Source organism: Theropithecus gelada, chromosome 1, assembly GCF_003255815.1.
Source record: "Theropithecus gelada isolate Dixy chromosome 1, Tgel_1.0, whole genome shotgun sequence".
NCBI lineage: Eukaryota > Metazoa > Chordata > Mammalia > Primates > Cercopithecidae > Theropithecus > Theropithecus gelada.
The window spans coordinates 213,647,124-213,666,634 of record NC_037668.1 but is presented as its reverse complement, the minus strand read 5'-3'; the positions used below and the strand labels follow the sequence as shown (position 1 = coordinate 213,666,634).

The 19,511-nt window shown below is 41.2% G+C and overlaps 1 protein-coding gene across 4 annotated transcripts in view; it reads right to left on the bottom strand.

The window, feature by feature from the left end:
- Window positions 1–19,511, bottom strand: part of CHRM3 (cholinergic receptor muscarinic 3) — a 527,196-nt gene that overhangs the window by 5,050 nt on the left and 502,635 nt on the right. The window contains exon 9 of one of the 4 annotated variants that reach the window (XR_003116667.1): window positions 18,213–18,721. The exons of the other annotated variants lie outside the window; for them this stretch is intronic. The gene's annotated coding sequence lies outside the window, so the exon portion shown is untranslated. Of the gene's footprint in view, window positions 1–18,212; window positions 18,722–19,511 lie in introns of those variants that run through there. 4 annotated transcript variants of the gene reach the window in all.

Sequence of the window (19,511 nt, the reverse complement as noted above, 5' to 3'; positions counted from 1 at the left end):
GCAACTGTGTATATCCCACTCCACTGTGACTGTGTATATCCCACTCCACTGTGACTGTGTATATTCCACTCCACTGTGACTGTGTATATTCACAAGGACAGATGTGTCTTTAATCAGGTCAACACCCTGTCTCTGAGGTTAATAACTACTATTACTATTGGTCTACTGGGGAGTCTGGGGTGCCTCTTAAATGCTCTCGGCCCCATATGCTGATAAGTGGCATTTGGTCCCCTTTAGATTATCTTTGTTCATCCATTTTTGTTTGTTTGTTTTCCAGCACGGGACCTGTGTTTATTTCTCATGTGCTCTGAAGAGCCTTTCTCTTTCCAAACTCTCCTTCACCCCTGAGATTCCTGAACATAGCAGTTACATTTCCTCATTTCTACTATCTAGGTCTCTGCTTTCATGTCCCATGGGAGGCAATCATGTCCTGTAGCCCCAATTTCAGGTCTTTAGCCATGCTGGTTTTATTATAAATAAATGTAATGCCCAATCATCCTGATGCTTTATTCATATTTGTGCTGATAATACTTCTTTCATCTTTATTGGTTAAAGCCATGCCGTGGGTATCTGTTATTTGTCTTTCTTTGGACTGTCTTTTTGGAAATAGCCTGTCACCCATAGTATGTAGTTTGGGACAAGCATCAGTCAGATGGTCCTGGCTCGTCTACCACAACAATGAACATGAGGAAGACCCAGGCAGGAGGGCTGATGTGGGGATTTGATGTGGATGTTGGAATGAGATAATTATCCTCTTTCATTTGGAATTACTAGGTGCCGATCACCGTATTTGCCACCACATGGGAAACCAAGAGCAAGCAAACATAGAGGAAAGGCATGGAGGAAGGAGAGAGACAGGAGGGAGTGTGGCAAACAGAGATAGCATGATGATGATGTTCTTTGAAACCTGAATTTAGCCACTCCTGAGGTCAACACCACCTCCTTGACCTCGCCTTTCCTTTGTTGCCAGGGCTACCAGAGACACTTTCTGTCACCTGCAACTGGAAGGTGTTCCGTCATTGTCAATATCAGTGCATGCTCATTTAACCACTGCTAGTGTTAGACTATGGTGATTGGTGCTGTGGAATTCAGGGAGTCCACAGCCTCTGCATTTCATAAACTCACCCCTAGGTAAGAGATGGAATACTAATAAAATATTTTAAAAAGCACAAGTTATTTAGGCAATATCAAATCACTCTCGGTGGATAATCACATGTTTGTATACATTAAACAACAATTTAATTTGCTCTGTTGACCTATATTATTGAAGAATATAAGTAAGAATTTTTGAAATTAGCCTAAGGTCAATTGTTTTCTTTTAGTCCATTTCATCCTGTGACTCTGAAGAGCCCCCCAAAATGAATAGTATTCTAGTCCAATTATGCTTTGTTTGACTACAGAAAATGAAAGAAGCCAGAATTGAGGAAAGACAGCTATCGGTGAGTTTAGTTGTTGGTATTGGGTTAATTAAATACCTGTTTATCTTTGACCTGTATTCTTTGGCATATCTACCATTGGCCATCATTCTTCTTACACTTTGACATTCATTCAATATCTAATACATTTCTGAAGTTCTCAGAGATGTGCTTTTCCTTATTTAAAAATGTTTTAGTCCCTTTCTGTCATGCAACAGATGTGCGGTATGAGATGAGCAAAAATTTTAAAGGTAGACAAGAACCATTAGAGGGAAATGACTTGTAGGCATTTGCTTACCCATGTGATACAACATCCAAAGGACAAGAGTTAATAAGTTAATGAGTTACTAGTCAATAACCATGGCAGTCCTAATGCTACCCTTGGGTTTCCTTCTAAGGACCTCAGATATTCAAGCAACGAGAAAGAAGGGAATGTGGTATATGAACATAACTTTGAGGAAAATAAAGCCTTTTGAATGGGAAGCAGAAATTATGAGCAAAGCATACACTAAAACCCATTGTGACTTGTAGCTACAAAGAGAGAAATGTTTAGGAAGTCATGGGTACTCATTTGGGGTTCTGATGTGATGAGATACATTAATACCACTCTATTAATAAATACGATGTTCTCATCATCATTAATTTTTTTATTAGAAAGCAGCAGAGCAGAGTTGAAAAGCTGTGGTCTTTGGAGTTTTGCTGATTTGGGTCTGAGTTCTGGGTTGGCCTAGGAGATGTATAAACTTACCAAATTACTTGACTACTTTGAGACAACCTTTCTTCATCTATAAAACTAGAATGCTGTCACCTGATCTGTGGATTATGGAGAAGATAAGAAGCATTGTGGTGTTGTAGGCTAATACTCTGAAGTATTAACGGGGATCTTGCCTCCCTTCTCCCAATGCTAACTTTTCGTGTTCTCAGGGTTGTGTTGTTACTGTAGAAACACAGGGAGAAAGAAATCAGTATTTCCTAATATTTTGCTTTTTAAAATAGACTTTAAATACTCTGGTAGAGAGAAGGGATTTAAAGATAAGGGCTTTTAAACTGCAAACATTTGGTCTTCTGAGCATCAATGCGTGGTATACTGACCTACACACTAGGAAAATAAGAAAAATTTTCCCTTGCCACATCCAGAGTGAATAAATTGATATAAGTACTACAAAAGGTGATTTGGAGGTACTAATTAAAACTGAAAAGGTATGTAAAATGAACTAGCAATCCAACTGCTAGGTATCTACCCTTTGGAAATTATTGCATTCGTATGCATACAAGGAGACATGCACAAGGCTATTAACTGAAGCATTTATTTTTATGACAAAAATGAGGAAAATCTATAAGACCATTCATTTGTTTTGAAATGAATTAAAAAATGAGGTCATTCATAAAAGAGAATACTATGTAGCAGAAAAAGGCAATCAACTCGATATATATTAACTTATAACCGTGTAAAAATACTTGTGAAGTAAGAAAGGCAAGTTGTGGGAGGATAAATACAACATGATAAAATTCAGTTTACAATGAAACACAGCAATAGTATACTAAAGATTGTGCATGCCTATATACTAAAGGTTGTATATAGACATATAGACATATGCCACCTTTAGTATATTAATGTAATTAAAATTGTCGTAAAAGGATAGAAACATATACATGTAAATCATCTATTAGCAGTGGTATTTTGGAGGAGGAAGATAAATAGGATTGAGGGTGATGGACAAAGAAGACTTCATCTGTAACGTCCCAAATGAGAAAAATAATTCCCAAAGTTTCCAAAGCCAGAAGGAAGTGAAGAAGAGACTTGAAAGGGGGAAGATATTGGTGATGGTCGCCAAGGAGGGCTGGGGATCTTGCCCTCCACCCTGCTGTTGCTTTTAAATGCGGAGAAGGTTGGAGAAGAAAAAGGTCGCATCTGATAATATTGATCAGACTCAAAGACGACGCGTGCCTCATGCCCTCCTGCCTGGTGCCCAGAGATGGCAGCTGCTCAGAGGTCAGTGGGTCACTGTGGCAGAAGCATCGACGACCAGAATGCCTGTTGTAATGAATTCTTCCTTAGTCTTGCCTGAGACATAAACTCAGCAGGGCAAACACCTTGATTTCAGTGCTGAGACTCTGGACAGGAAACCTGATTGTAAGCTGCTAAGTTTGTGGTGATTTGCTATGCAGAATGGGGCCTCAACAGGCAGCTTTGAGGCAAATTACACAAACATGAAACTACTGGTCTTGCTCGCCTGAATAAGATGGAGTAAAAATATTATACACACTTTATATGTAAATGAGCAACGTATTATCTCACACACAAGAAATCCTAGTTCTCCTCTGGGTTGTGGATTTTCTCCCCTCATTGCTGTAGGGGCCTTTCTTGCCTTTGTTCCTCCAAGGGACATTCAGCACCTGCCATGCCTCTTCTGAGTCCACTGTCTTTTCTCCACAGCCCAGGTGAGGTACATTCCTAGTGCTCCCCAATCTATTCCTATCAAGACTGTACCCAGCTTTATCAAGGAAGACAGTGTCCTTATAGGGCCAGGAAACAAGATTTCTCCCACCTACCCCCATCTTCCTTCGAACATTTTCTATGACCTTCTCCCAGGCCTCGGGGCCACAGCCTCATTAAAAGGACTGTTCTCTGGAGGCTCAGCAATGGAGGTCCTGTCGGTACACAGGATGACATGAGGAGAAACTGATCAGCAGGTCATAAGGACTTCCAAAAAAAAAAAAAGAATATCTAAAAATACTTATTAGAAACGAGAGTCATCAAATGTTTTACTTCAGGTATATCTATTATTTCACAGATAATATGTAACTTCCTGAGAATCAGGTCTGCAGGTCAGACCCAAATGAAGCAATGATAATCCTGGTCTAAGAGCCCTCAGTTGATGGTGATTTTCTGAGTAGAAGGTATCATTTCTTTGTTTAATATTCCTTCCTCATCCTGACTGAACAGCCTATATTCCGTAGTGTTAGGATATTTTGAGTCAAGGGAGTTCATAGTCTACACTCATTGAGTTGAATGATACTGGTGAGGAGACCTATGGGAAGCCTTTCCTTTTAATGCTCAGGAAGAAACAGGTGTTGGGAACAGAGATTCTTGTCAGCCCAGTGATCTTCGCATTTTATAAGTAATCCCAGGCAGGATTTCTAGGAATGCAGCCTGCATGAGGGCTCAGGGCATGGTCAGGTAGGTGCAGAGCAGGGGCAGGTGCCTGGCTCCTCTCTGGGGTCAGGGCAGGCTCCCTCCCTGCCAGATTGTGGGTGGAACATTCAGGGAATGGTTACTGAACCGTTCCAGGCACCAGAGCTCAGGTAAGAAGTGGAAAACTGAGCAAGATCCTGCCCGTGGGTACCATGAGTGCCTTTGTGGGGTAGTTACATCTATGTGTATGTATATATACTTAGTGTATATATACCACATACTTAGTATACTTATATAGTGTATATATACTATGTACTTACTATACTTATATACTTGGTGTATATATACATTGCATGTTGAACTTACTATGTATATACACTATATATATACACACACACATTACACACACACACACTAATTGGTCCACTTATTGGCTGTTGCATTTTGAACTTGGTGTGTGTGTATATATATGTGTGTGTGTGTATACATATATATGTATGTATATACATACACATATGTATATATGTGTGTATATATAAGTATATGTGTGTATATATACGTATATATGTATATATACACACATTAAATTCAACAGATATATATGTGTGTGTATATATATACACACACACACTGAGTTCAAAGTGCAAGAGCCAATTAGTGGGTTAATATGAGAATTAAAAAAGAAAAAAAACATACAGCAAATTGAATAGGATATATCAGAATACATACCACATAATGACAATCACACTTCATTAAATTTTTGCTCTACATACACACACGTATAAAATTATGTCTATAGTGGTGAGGTACATACAATGTATTTTGTGTTGAATAATGTTGGAAAGCCACTGCAGTTGGAAAATGCAGTGGATATTTTGACATCTTTTATCAATATTTAAAAGAAGAGGGTGAAATAAAAAATGTGAAAAAAACCAAAAAAACATTGACAGTACAGAGTTTAGGAGACATTGAAGGTTAGTTCTAGGAAATTTGCCTTCTTCCCCCTAGTTATGGCAAAAAATAACTTTTCTGGGGTTACAAGTCTGTAAAATCTATAGGTAACTTTAGAAAATGTAAAAACGTGTAAATATCCAGTGTGAAAATACATGCGAAATTGCTTACAGAAACTGACAAGGCCAACATACATGTGAGGCATCTGGTTATAACGAATTCCAAGGAGACAAACTCATTTCATGTCCTCTGAGCCAACCAGGCAGTACCTATTTGGGAAAAATGTTTGAGGGCTCTCGATTTTTAAATCTACTGAACTGATTAAAAACGTGTAAATTTTCTAGATGTCTAGATTAATTCTACCTGTATAATTGTTTTTATTATTTTTAACTAATGATATGGGAAAAACCCAAAATATCTTTGCAACATACAGCCGAGCAGTTTTTTCTCAGACCAGCTATTTAGTGCTTCTTCCCTATTTATAATCCAGTCTGCTTCATTTTTCAGGGCTTGTTTTGCGTCTCTCTTTGACTGCCTTCTTTGCTTAGAGTGTCTCTGTTTTCTGCCGTAATTCACCATAGCATTTCAACGGCTAAAATGACTTTTAAAACTATCCGGTGAATGGAAATACCACATCAAGCCACTAGGTGGCACAGCAGACTCGGAGAACAGCCTCTGCCAGCAGGCGCTGAAGCAGCTGCCATTCCCCACGCTGGTGACCGGGAACTTTAGCTTAGCTCAGTCATGCAGTTCGGGGAGGATATCAAACACTGTCAACAAAGCTTTGCAATCAAACGTGTCTTTAAAGGGAATCCAACTTGTGAACCTGGCTCTTGATATTCATTTCAAGCTGCAAGGGGGAAAGATGTTACCTAATATGGAGCAATGGCTCTTATTGTGAACAAAACATCTCTGAACGCCAAAACCGGAACAAAATTCTATTTAAAAAGGAGATTTTTTTTTTTTCCTAAGAAAGTTGATGTATCATGCTGCCTCCTCCCTTGGGTGCCACCTTTCCTGGATTTTTACCTGATTTGATAAATATGGACCTTGACAACAAAAACGCAGGATGCTTGGAAAAGGATTTGCATCAGGAACTCTTTTGTGTAGCAGTAGCTGTTGAAATAACACAGTTTTTCCTCAAAACCAAAAACCTAGATTGGACTGATGTTTACTTGCATTAGTACTCTCAAGTCTACAACCTTTTGTCATTAGAATATCTAGAGAAATGGCACGAAGTGAAAAGCACACGTGAGCGGTTCTTGTTAAATATTAGTATGACCCCTTCACCTGGAAAGGGCAGACTCCTTGTTGCTGAAGTTTTTCTTTTCTGAGAGAAACAGGGAACGAGTGCAGCTGGATTCTGTTCCACCACAAACAGATTTACTGGTTATTCTTCAACATTGTAGCGATGTATTTATTATTATATGTTTTTAATACTGTGCTTTTATAGTGCAGGATAAACAATGCTTTTAAAATACCATCCAATCTAATGTAACTGTGGAAGTCATTCTGATGAAAAATCTAGTGAAAACAGTCATTTGGACTAACTATTTCTAATACGTCAGTTTATGTACTGAAAGGACACCTGGTGAAGAAAATTCCTTTGGCTCAATATTTATGCTTTCATGATTAAGTTAGACTCATGATCACTTTTTAATTCAAGGTCCGTATTTATCAGAGTATTTAATTTTTTATCTGGACATGTTCCACACATCTGATTTCCCTTCGAACTTCAGCCTATTTGCACGTCCCAACTCATACATGTAGATAGAACTGTGTATTTGCAAAGAGAGTAGAAGCAATGTGGGAGACATGCATTAAACAGCTAACACCTGCCATAGCATGTTAGGGCCAAGAAATACACCCCATTCTGCCATGTGGGCACATTCCTAGGCACTCTGATCCTACATCCTCATCTGCAAAACGAGGATTATAATACTTGAGGATTAAATAGAATCTGTATAAAGCACCCAGTATAGCCTGACTGGCCCACAGCAGATTCTCAAAAATGGTAAAATCAATTCAATAATTTTCTATGGCTGGTTGACTTTATAGCAAGGTCTTTTTCATGCCTAACAAGAGCTAACATTTGTTGAGTATAAAGCAGTGGTTTTCAACCCAGGGTGACTCTGCCCTAGGGGATTTCTGGCAATGTCTGGAGCCACTTTTCTTGTCACAACCTGGGGAGAATGTGCTACTGACATCTAGTGGGTAGACACTATCAACGCTGATAAACATCCCACAATGCACAGGACATCTCCCCACAAAGAATTAAGGCTGCTAAGATGTTGATAGTGTGGAGGCTGCGAAACCCTGCTATAAAGAGAGATCTTACAGACCCAGAAAAATGTAGCTTTGCGTTTTTCAGGAAAACCTGGAAAATGTCCTGATACTTATTAATGAGGCAAACTCTAAATCTCTTCGAGAATCAGGTCCCACTTCTCTGGAAATCACATTCTTCACTCGCCCAGCACAAAAGGAATCTTATATTCGTGTGTTCAACCCTTCAGTCGTTATTTCACGCAGTAAATGTGTTTGAGTACTTCCTGCAAGACTTAGACTGGGGGTGTGATTCTGGTTCTGGAAAACCACTTGTTGGCCATGCCACCAACTAAACAAAATAATTGCAGTGGAAGGAGCAGTATAGATGATTAGCTTTGCTTGAGTTGATGTGGCAGTAACAAAGATAAGGACATTTTGTGAGTCTTGAGGAATAAGACTCCAAGCTGGGCCGGGCGCGGTGGCTCAAGCCTGTAATCCCAGCACTTTGGGAGGCCGAGACGGGCGGATCACGAGGTCAGGAGATCGAGACCATCCTGGCTAACATGGTGAAACCCCGTCTCTACTAAAAAATACAAAAAACTAGCCAGGTGACGTGGCGGGCGCCTGTAGTCCCAGCTACTCGGGAGGCTGAGGCAGGAGAATGGCGTAAACCCGGGAGGCGGAGCTTGCAGTGAGCCGAGATCCGGCCACTGCTCTCCAGCCTGGGTGACAGAGCGAGACTGTCTCAAAAAAAAAAAAAAAAAGACTCCAAGCTGCCATGCAGTCAAGAGCGGGCACAGCATTCCAAACAGACGGAAGAATTCATGTGCAGCTAACTCCCATGTCCCCGATGCACTCTGTACATATTCCTGTTACCTCACAGAGCACTTCACTGTGTCTCTGGGACAGCACAGACCCCTGGAGGGACACTTTCATCTTCACCTACTCAAGGTTGTGCCTTGAGAATAGCATAATGTCGTTCCCAGAGCAGACCTAGAATGATTGCCTCTACTCTGTTTTAATTGAGATGAATAGTTACATTTTGTTGTTGTTGTTTCTTAACTTGGAGGTTCAGGGGTACATGGGCAGGTTTGTTATATAGGTACATTGTGTGTTGTGGGGGGTTTGGTGTACAGATTATTTTTACACTCATGTAATAAGCACAGTACCCAATAGGAGATTTTCAATCCTCTCCCTCCTCCTACCCTCCACACTCATGTATGGCCCTGGTATACGTTGTTCCCTTCTTTGTGTCTATGTGTACTCAATGTTCAGCTGCCACTTATAAATGAGAACATGCAGTGTTTGGTTTTCTGTTCTTGTGTTACTTTGCTTAGGATAATGGCTTCCAGCTTTATCCATGTTGCTGCAAAGGACATGATCTCATTTTTCATGGCTGCATAGTATTCCACAGTGTATGTGTACTACATTTTAAAAAAAATCCAGTCTATTGATGATGGGCATTTAGGTTGACTCCATGTCTTTGCTATCATGAACACAGTGCTGTAATAAATGTATGCATGTATGTGTCTATAGAGTAGAACAATTTGTAATAGTTACACTTTGGTTGGGAGAACCAGTAACAGAAGGGCTCAAGAAAGCAAAATTTGAGAAAAGGTAAGAGAGCAGGAATGGAGGTTGTGTCTGATGAGCAGTAACTTGGAAGGATGGAGAGCAGAGGACTGGGGGCTCCAGAGGCAGCTGAAAGGAAGACTGAGAAACAAATTTGGCCTTTCTCACAAACTCTCTCAGTGATATTCGGGAGGGCTGCACTCAAGAAATGAAAGAATTCAGTGGAATCCATCTTTCAGGACAGGTAGGAGGTACAGCCGGGAGAGAAGGGCATCGCTATATACCCGGGCGGTTGTCGTGGAACTGCTTCAACCTCTGCTGCTGCAGAGAAAAAGCAGTGAGTTCTCCACAAACACATCCTCCCTTCAAATGTCCGTCTGCTCATGGACACAATCTGGCTAGATTCTTCTGAGGAAAATGAGCATCACATAATACAGAAATTGTTCTGTAGTTGCTTCTTGCTGCCCTTGAATTTATCTTCCAGGGCAGTGAATGCTTGCCATATAGTGAAGGCACCAGAGGGTCCTGCAAGGTGCTAGACAGCCCGAATTTGTGTCCTGGCTCCTCACTTATGAGTCGTGAGACTTCAGGTTAGTGATTAAAGCTCTGGGATCCTCTGTGCAACACTAGAAAATTAAGACTAGTAACACCGTATGGTTGTTAAGTGATTCAGTGAAACAGTAGGTGAAGCCTCTGACACATTGGTGTGTTAAGCTTTATAAATGGAAGGCTTCTCGGCCGGGTGCAGTGACTCATGCCTGTAATTCCAGCACTTTGCGAGGCCAAGGCGGGCTGATCACTTGAGGGCATGAGTTCGAGACCAGCCTGGACAACATGGTGAAACCCTGTCTCTACTAAAAATACAAAAAATTAGCCGGGTGTGGTGGCACACGCCTGTAATCCCAGCTACTTGGGAGGCTGAGGCAGGAGAATCGCTTGAACCCGGGAGGCGGAGGTTGCAGTGAGCTGAGATTGTGCTACTGCACTCCAGCCTGAATGACAGCATGAGACTCCATCTCAAAAAATAAAAATAAACAAATGAATAAAATAAATGGGAATCTTCTCTCCCGCTTCCTGCACACACTCATAGCTGAGGTCCCTGGGGCATGCCGGCAAGGCGGCCACCACAAGGCATCCACTTGCGCCTATGCCCATCCCTGCTTGAATATTTGAAATATCCCTTGTTGAGTACATACGTTTTTATTTTACTATTAGGTTGTTAATCCCTTGAAGACAGTATCAAAAGACTTTTTCCTTTTCCTTCCTTTACTGAGTTTCCAAATCTGTCTTAGAATCTCCAACTGTGATGAAAATAAAGTGGTTCCTTAGTAGATAAAATGTTTAGTGGATCTATATTTGATGCCTATGACTTTATTAGTCATCAGTGTTTCTCAGAAAAGCAAAACTGGCCAGGAAAAGACAGTCATTGTGATTCCTCCCAACAAGATGAGAGCAAAAGACCCTTAAGATCAAAGCGAATTCTACTGAAGAAGAAGAAGAAGGTGAAGTGGAGGAGGTGAAGAAAGAGATAAGATACAAAGTGGAAAAACCTCACCAACAGGAAAAACTGGGTAAGATACTCAGCAAAGGACTTTATACATGGCTAAGGGATTAAAAACTATAGTGGGAAAATTAGGAAATTATGGAAATGAGAAAAAAGCCCACAATTTCATTTGGATTCCTATTGTTTTTTTCAGGGACAAGTTTTCTAAATTCTTTTTTTTTTTTTTTTTATGATTTCAAAGACAAACATCATGAAAACCTCAGGGCATTGCAGATTTTGACCCTACCCTTTCCTCTGCTACTGCTACAGCTGCCAATCACTTCTGTCCTTCAAGGAACAGAATGCTTTTCTAAGTGAAATGCATGTACTGACTCATTTCATCCACACAATAGCCATATGAGGTGGGGACTGTTATGATTTCCACTTTAAGTGTGAAGAAATGGATGCGCCAAGGAGTTGAAGACTTGTCCCAAGTCACACGGCTGACTGTAAGTGCGGATGCAGGATGCCACACACACAGGCTGGCTCTGAGGTCTGTTTCCTCATCTCTGTCCTCGTAAGCAGATCTTCCATGAACAAGCAAAATTGTAAAACAATAGCTAAGCTTATGAAGCAGAAACTCAGTCCTCTTGCCGTTGCCTTTCTCATTCCCATGCCCTAGAGGTAATCCCTGGTAGCAGTTTACTAAGTAAATATTTGTTAGATGAATGGATATATTCTTCCAAAATGTGTTCTTCTGCAAAATGACATATGCATATTTTTAAACACTCAGTGTGTGCCAGGCACTGTTCGCTGTGTGTACACATATTAATTCATTTCATCCTCACTGGGATCCTGTGAGTTAAGAGTCTAGTTTTTAGTCACTAGATGAGAAAATGAAGACACAGAGTGGTTCTGAGATGGGGCCAGTGTCACACAGCTCCTAGGAAGCCAGGGTTAAGACTTAAACCAAAGCCATCTGATCCAAGATTTCATTCCCAAGCCTCCAATATGTATTATGTTCTCTAGCTTGCTTTTTATTTTCATTAAACAATATATTGTGGACATCTTTCCTATTCAGTGCAAATACATCTATATGTCACACACACTTTAAAAATAACCCCAAAACATAAAGAGACACTGTCCAGGGTTCAGATGTGGGCACATTATGTCCTTGGCTAAAATAGGATTTCCAGGACAGGAAGGTGCATGAGACACTGTGTTTGCTGAAGACTCTTTTAAGTGAAATGTTGCAGAGCTCAGCATCAGTGAGGCCAATACAAATCTAAGATACTTTGAAAAAAAAAATAGCTAGTTTCTAGATTCATTTTCCCCCACTAGATCTATTATAATTTTAGTAAAAAGTGAAAGCTGCATGTCTCATTTTACCAGTGTCAAAGGAGCTAGTCATCAACCATCTGTCCCACATCATAAAACTGTATAAAATCAAATAATTAATAAATATGCAAGGATTGCAATGAAGTTTAAGATAGATCAGGAGCTCAAGGAACATTTTTATTAAAACAATAAACTCCAAGGTCATTTGCAGATTTTGATTAAATCATAAAATACAAATTAAATTTTTTAAATTTGATACACAAGAATAAAAGATTATTTTAATGAAAGTACCACCTATCTGTGAAAATGAAACAATAAGTACAGAAACTGCAAGAATCAAAATAAAATAATAATAAAATGTCTACTTTGGCACAGCCTATATACTTAAATATTAGAAAACAATGATCTCTTGTTTTGAATTTCCTGAAACCAAATGGAAACTAAAGCTCATATCACTATTAGTTCTGGCTCTCTGGGATTAAAAACAAAGGGCCAAAGGAATAAAGTTGAGCCAGTCAAACAAAACAGTGCGAATCCTTATTCTAAAACATGAGAGGACTATGATTGAAAAAACTAAACACCAAAAGTGTGTGTAAGCTAATAAAATTCTAAGCCTCTTACTTGACTGAACAGACCATCTCTTGGCCAAAGGGACCCTAGGGTGACCTTGAACACTGAGTTCTCGGCTGTGATGGGATAGATGAGACACACCTTGCTATACCCCTGCCCTCAATAACTAGGATGAAACTTTCTTCCCTTAAGGCTGAACAGAAACCATCCCTTTCAAACTCCACTCTGATATCAACCAACCCCCTGATGCTACCCCTCCTTCTTTGCCTGATAAGGGACCATCTACCATGGAGCGGCTCTGGCCAGTCTATGGAGAATGTGCAGTGAGGGTTTTCGTGTCCCCTGCTTCACCTTTTGACGTCAGCGGGCTGGAAACTCCACCTTCAGGTCATGCTAATACTGCCATTTTTTGTATATAGGACCCACGAAGGGGCATGAAGCTCAATTGTGCATGTGTGTACATTTCTCCCTTCATAAATATTCATGACACTTACTATAGCTTATTAAATATGTATATTAGGCCACCCTACTCAGCGAAATTCCTGTTCCCTTTGTGTCTGTTTTGCTTCTGACAGGAAGTTATGCTTCTTAGCCTGTCAGAATGGCCACCCTCAAGGTGCAACTCTTTATGGGAACTAAAGCTCTCCTTTGCAAACTCTTGAACCTAGTCATTTTTCAGTTGGCATGTGAAAGCAATACAAATGGAAAGATTTATTCAGAGGGAAAAAAAGAAATTATACTGAAATTTATGAATAGAAACAAAAGTTAAGTGCAGGTTGAATGCTGAGGTTAGGTGCCTGGAACTATTTTTAGAAAACCCCTACATTGCACCACCTCTGGGCGACAGAACTCTGGCTGCCTGGGGTGTGCATGAGGATCTCAGCATATAAAGTCCCTTGCCCTGATAAGTTCAGATGTGTCATCTTTCCCCACCCACCTCTAGGCTCCCTGAGGACAAGAAAGGCGCACATATGGATATACAGGCAGTAAGTAGACAATTTAGAACCACATACACCTGATTGCAAGCTGTCTGCGTACACCTAGGTTACCAGTGCAGATGACTTCATCCTGTAAGGCTTGTCTTTCGCTTTCCTGGGATCTTATATGAAGGGTGCATAATTCAGTGGCTGAGATGTGATGAAGTCCTTATCTGTGGCAAACATTATCAATTGGATCTTCCTGATGACAACACGCATCAAACACTTTACAGAATTAATATGCTGCAAAGGAATGGACAAGCTTCTCCAAAGGAATTCTTTTTTGCAATTGCCAACTCCCAGATTCAAATGATTTAATAATCTTTATGATGCGAGTGGAAGATTCAACATGTCTTATTGTGTTAATATTTGAAGTTGCACTGCACCATGTACAGTGCTATGAACGTTGCTGAACAGTGATATTTCAGGATGTACAATACGACCCAAAGTATAAGCAACCCTGTAGTAATTGGTACTGCCCACCATATTTTGAGTGCCTACTGTGTGTCCCGCAATATATGACATATATATTCATTAGGTTAAATCCTTATAATAATTCAGTAATTCAGACATTATTCTTGATAGTATGCATGAGGACACTGATGCTCAGAGGGGTTAAGAGGAAACTTGCCAGAAGAGCATTTGACTAGTTAACTAGCAGTACTAGGAAATGGACTGTGTATGCCAAACTCTAAAACTAAAACACACACTCTCTCTCTTCTTTTTTTTTTTTGAGATGGAGATGGAGTCTCACTCTTGGTGCCCAGGCTGGAGTGCAAAGGCATGATCTCAGCTCACCACAACCTCTGCCTCCTCTCTGCAACCTCACCTCCTGCAGCCTCACCACAATGTCGGCCTCGCAGGTTCAAGTGATTCCCCTGCCTCAGCCTCCCGAGTAGCTGAAATTACAGGCATGCCCCACCAGGCCTGGCTAATTTTTGTATTTTTAGTAGAGATAGGGTTCTCCATGTTGGTCAGGCTGGTCTCAAACTCCTGACCTCAGGTGATCCACCCGCCTTGGCCTCCCAAAGTGCTGGGATTACATGCGTGAGCCACCATGCCTGGCTCTCCATTTGTTTAACTTACACTACTGTGGGGTCCTCTTGTGACTGGCATTAACCATGTGATTATTGTTATGTTCATACATTTCCAGTTCTACATTCAACACAGATTTGATTCCTCTGTACTCTGTGACAGATGTATACCAGAAACCGCCAAGACCAGAGGCCCTTTGAAATGTACACTATACTCCTTGAGGCAAGCATTATCTTTCTCTCTCACCATCATTATGCCTGATGCTCTCTGCAAGACTGTCATTTAGAATTGGTTAAATTTCCGACGGAGGCCATAAGCACAGCCTCAGCCCATCCCAGCCCAGGTGTGGTAGCCCGGGACTGACTGGCTGAAACACCATCTCTCCCGAACCGCTGATAAAGTGAATGTGATACAGGAGGTAGAAAGAAATTATTTAGTCAGATAGTGTGAAAGAGTCCTTGGCAGAGCTTCCCTTTCAACAAAAAGCAGCCCAAGAAATCATTTTTTTTTTTTTCTAATAAAAAGCAGCCTGAAAAATTGAGCTGCAAACATAGATAAGGAAGCTGGAAGCTTGCACAGGGGAATGCTGGCAGCTGTGCCAATAGAAAAGGGCTACCTGGGGGCCAGGCAAGTCCAACATGGAGGCTCCATCTTCCCTGTTTGTGTTACCACGTGTACAGTAAAGGGAGGGACAACATGGCACAGGTCAGGCAGAAAACGTACCTGCAAAATAAAAGATTAAGGTGGGGGCTACCAGAAATGGACCCCTATGCAAATAGGGCACCTAGTCCTAGCCAGTTTTTCGTGCCCTAAGCAAATGGCACAACTGGCCCAACCAATCTTCCGTGCCCTGTGTAAATCCGACACCACCTCCTCACCAGGCATCTATAAACCCCCCTGCATTTCACTGTGGATCCGGGGATCCATTCCTCCAGGACCCCTCTTTCCAGCAGAGAGCTGTTCTCTTTCTTACGTCTGTTAAACTTCCTCTTTACTTCACTCTGTGTGTGTCTGCATCCTTGACTTCCCTGGCCATGAGACAATGAACCTTGGGTATCACCCCAGACAATGAGGCTGCTTCAAATGGACTGGAGTATCATTACCAGCCCACTATGGAGATGACAGCGTACTTGGTTGCCCTCCGTTGCTGGCTTAGCTTGATTAACCAGTCTGCATAAACCATGGATAAGAGCCAACAACAGAGGTGGACTGAATTCTTTGAGTGGGTTTTACATGATAGAAGAAGCAGCATTAAGATCCCCACATTCCTTCCCTTAACACTAAGCAATTAGCAAACCTGGGTTTGGGACACTACTGATGAAACTTAATTGTTCAGGGAGGTTGATTAACATATTACTTGGTTTCTCCCCATGAAGGCATCGGGCAACTGCATCAGAATTGATGCAATGCTATGTGATCCCACCTAATTCAGTCTATTTTTCATTGCCACTTTTTTTTTTTTGAGACAGGGTCTCACTCTGTGGCCCAGGTTGGAGTGCAGTAGTGCGATCATGGCTCACTGCAGCCTCAACCTCCTGGACTGAGCTCAAGCAATCCTCCTGCCTCAGCCTCCTGGGTAGCTAGGACTACAGGTGTGTACCACCATGCCTGGCTAACCATAAAAATGTTTTTTTGCAGTGACAGGGTCTTGCTATGTTGTCCTTCTTCTTTTTTCCTTTTTTTTTTTTTTTTTTTTTTTTGAGATAGGCTGTCTGTCACTCAGGCTGGAGTGTGGAGTGCAGTGGTGCAATCACGGCTCACTGCAACCTCAACCTCCTCAGGCTCAGGTGACTCTCCTACCTCAGCCTCCGGGGTAGCTGGATCTACAGGTGTGCACCAACATGCCTGGCTACCTTTTTTGCATTTTTTGTAGAGATGGGGTTTTGCCATGTTGCTCAGGGTGGTCTTGAACTCCTGGACTAAGTAATCCTCCTGCCTTGGCCTCCCAAATTCATTGCCATTCTTATTGATATATGAGTGTTGGTGTCAGAATGCATTTCTCTCCAGAGAGAAATACCACAATAACCATCAAGACCACCACTTAAACAAGTAACTCAACTATAAAACCAGGCTATGAGAGAAAAGGCCTTTTATAAGATTTGTATCTCAATATATTACAAATCAGGGACAGATGCAAGCTTTGTGGAAACTGAAGCTTATACATTTTGCTGCCTTTCCTTTAATAAAATAAATACAAAATTATGAATATAAAATACCATTGCTCCTCTATCCCTCAGGGGTCCCTTGAAGCTTTAGCTTTATTAGCTTCAGAGTAAATCTTTGGATTTCAATAAAAATCTAGATGATCTGGTTATAGTTGAGCAACCGACACTTTAAAAAATTTTGTATATTGAATAACTAAAGATAGGCGTATTCATGTACTTAGAAGTAATGATATGCTCTTCAAAAACATCTCAACAGATGCAAAAAAAAAATGCTGTTAGCTCTGATGCTATGAAAAAGGAAATTCAACTTGCCCAGGTATAACTTATTCCAACAAATCGCTTCTGAAGGTTTAACTAGCTTTTAAAGTTGTCTGAAGACCTGGCACCGTGGCTCACACCTGTAATCCCAGCACTTTGGGAGACTGAGGTCGGGGTGGCAAGGGCAGGCTGGGGGAAATCACTTGAGGTTAGGAGTTCAAAACCAGCCTGGCCAACATGGTGAAACCCCGTCTCTACTAGAAATACAAAAATGATCCATGCATGGTGGTGGGCGCCTATAATCCCAGCTACTCAGGAGGCTGGGGCAGGAGAATAGCTTGAACCCAGGAGGTGGAGGTTGCAGTGAGCCAAGATCGCCCCACTGCACTCCAGCCTCGGTGACAGAGCAAGCCTCTGTCTCAAAAAAAAAAAAAAAAAGTTTTTTGAGCACTCATGAGTTCCCATGACATGCCACCAAATTATCGCATTCAAAAAAGGGAAAAATAAGAAAAAAGAAAGTGGATTCTCTCTGCTGGCAAACTGATATCAGTGCACAGCCTACAACGTAAAGGACCCCAGCTGGAAACACGAGGAACATTAATGAATTCTGAGTCACGAAAGCAGTTGTTTAAGGAAGACAAAGAGACAAATCAGGACAAATAAACATCATGGGAGGGTGGGGGAGGAGAGAAACGTTAATTTCTGTGAGAATGATAAAGAATAACAAAGAAGAGGTCGCTTTGATAAAATCACATGTCAAAGGAACATTTACGGAGGGTTGTTCTCCAAGTATCTGGCACAATGTGGTTCACAGAGAAACCCAGTAATGCTCTTTGGAACCGGGCTGGAACACAGCATACGTTGTGACAAATGGTACCCTATCCAGCTGCAGGCAGGTGTCTACCGCAGTTCCTGAAGGAATGTTAGATTTAGCTAACTTAAAATTCCTAATTAGAGATCTGGAAACGAATGTTAATGAAATTTTTACATGATATTAGATTTGCAGCTATTGTAAGCACAAGCAAACATATGGAAATCGATGGACTTGCCTACAATTATACAATTTATTTAAGGAAAACCTCTGACCAGATGTTATGCTCTCCATGGCCACTGAAAATAGAAGACACACAGAGGGATTAAGTTTAAACTGATTCCAGGAAATATTTAAATAAGATATGATAATAAGACAGAAGAGCTGGCCCTGAGAAAATGTTGCCATGGGAACGTCTATTTTTTTCTTCCCTGTGATATTTTAAATTAGAATCCATATCCATCAGGGTTGGAAACCTTCAGTGCACATAACCCACGGCCATATCACTGGTCTTTGGCACCTCCTCCTCCCAAGGGGACTCCTCCTTGGTTGGTCATCCATGACTCAAGGTTTGCTTTTGTGCTGCCTACAATTGCAGCCCAATACTTTTCTCTGTTGTTTCACCAAGGTTTGTGTACGAGAAAAAATGAAGTTCGAGGCTCAGATTCTGTCTCAACAACCACCAGGATTCATTCTTTTCTTCTCTGCTTTCTCAAAAATATCACCACCATGTGCCTTTCATTGGCTTGAAGTTAGAAGCACATTTATAAGAAATTAGGGGAGCAGCTTATGTGGCATTAAATATTTTAACAGAATGTGGTTGATCATTTAGACTAAAGACGTAGCTACACCAACACTTAGAAATAACTCCCAGCGCATTTTCATTACCCTCGCCCTCAACAAGCCAGTGAGGCATCAGAGAAAGGTTGATTCCCACGTGACACATCAGACAAGGAGAATGACCTAGGAAAAATATTTGCACCCAGTGCCGTGGGATCATTACCTATTTAGTTTAGTGTCACCTTCCACTTATTAGAATGATCTAGTGGAGACTTAAAGATTCCTTTAAGGATGGGACATTTAAGGGGAAGGTTATTGCAGGTGTGGAATTTAGGGAGGATTAATGGCTTGGTTGCTGTATATGGGAAGCACTGAACAGGTGTGCCCGTGATCAAAACACAATGAATGCGTCGCCGAAGCACATACTGCAGAAAGTCATTGTTTGGCACCAAAGTTGTCATCCAATAAACTTACCTGCAGACAAAAAATATACTGATAATTGCTCTCGGTACAAGAAGGAGCCCAAATAGCTGTCAATAAGCCAACTAACTTCATTAGATCACTATATACTTGACTCATCAATTTTCCAGACCAGTTGTCATCCAAGTGTGGTCCCTGGAACCCCAGCATCATCAACCGGTTACTCGTTAGACATGCCCATTTTTGGACCCTACTCTGGACCTCCTGTCACTAAAATTCAGAGTGTGAGGCTCAGAAATCTATGTTTTAACAGGCCCTCCTTCCAGGTGATTCGG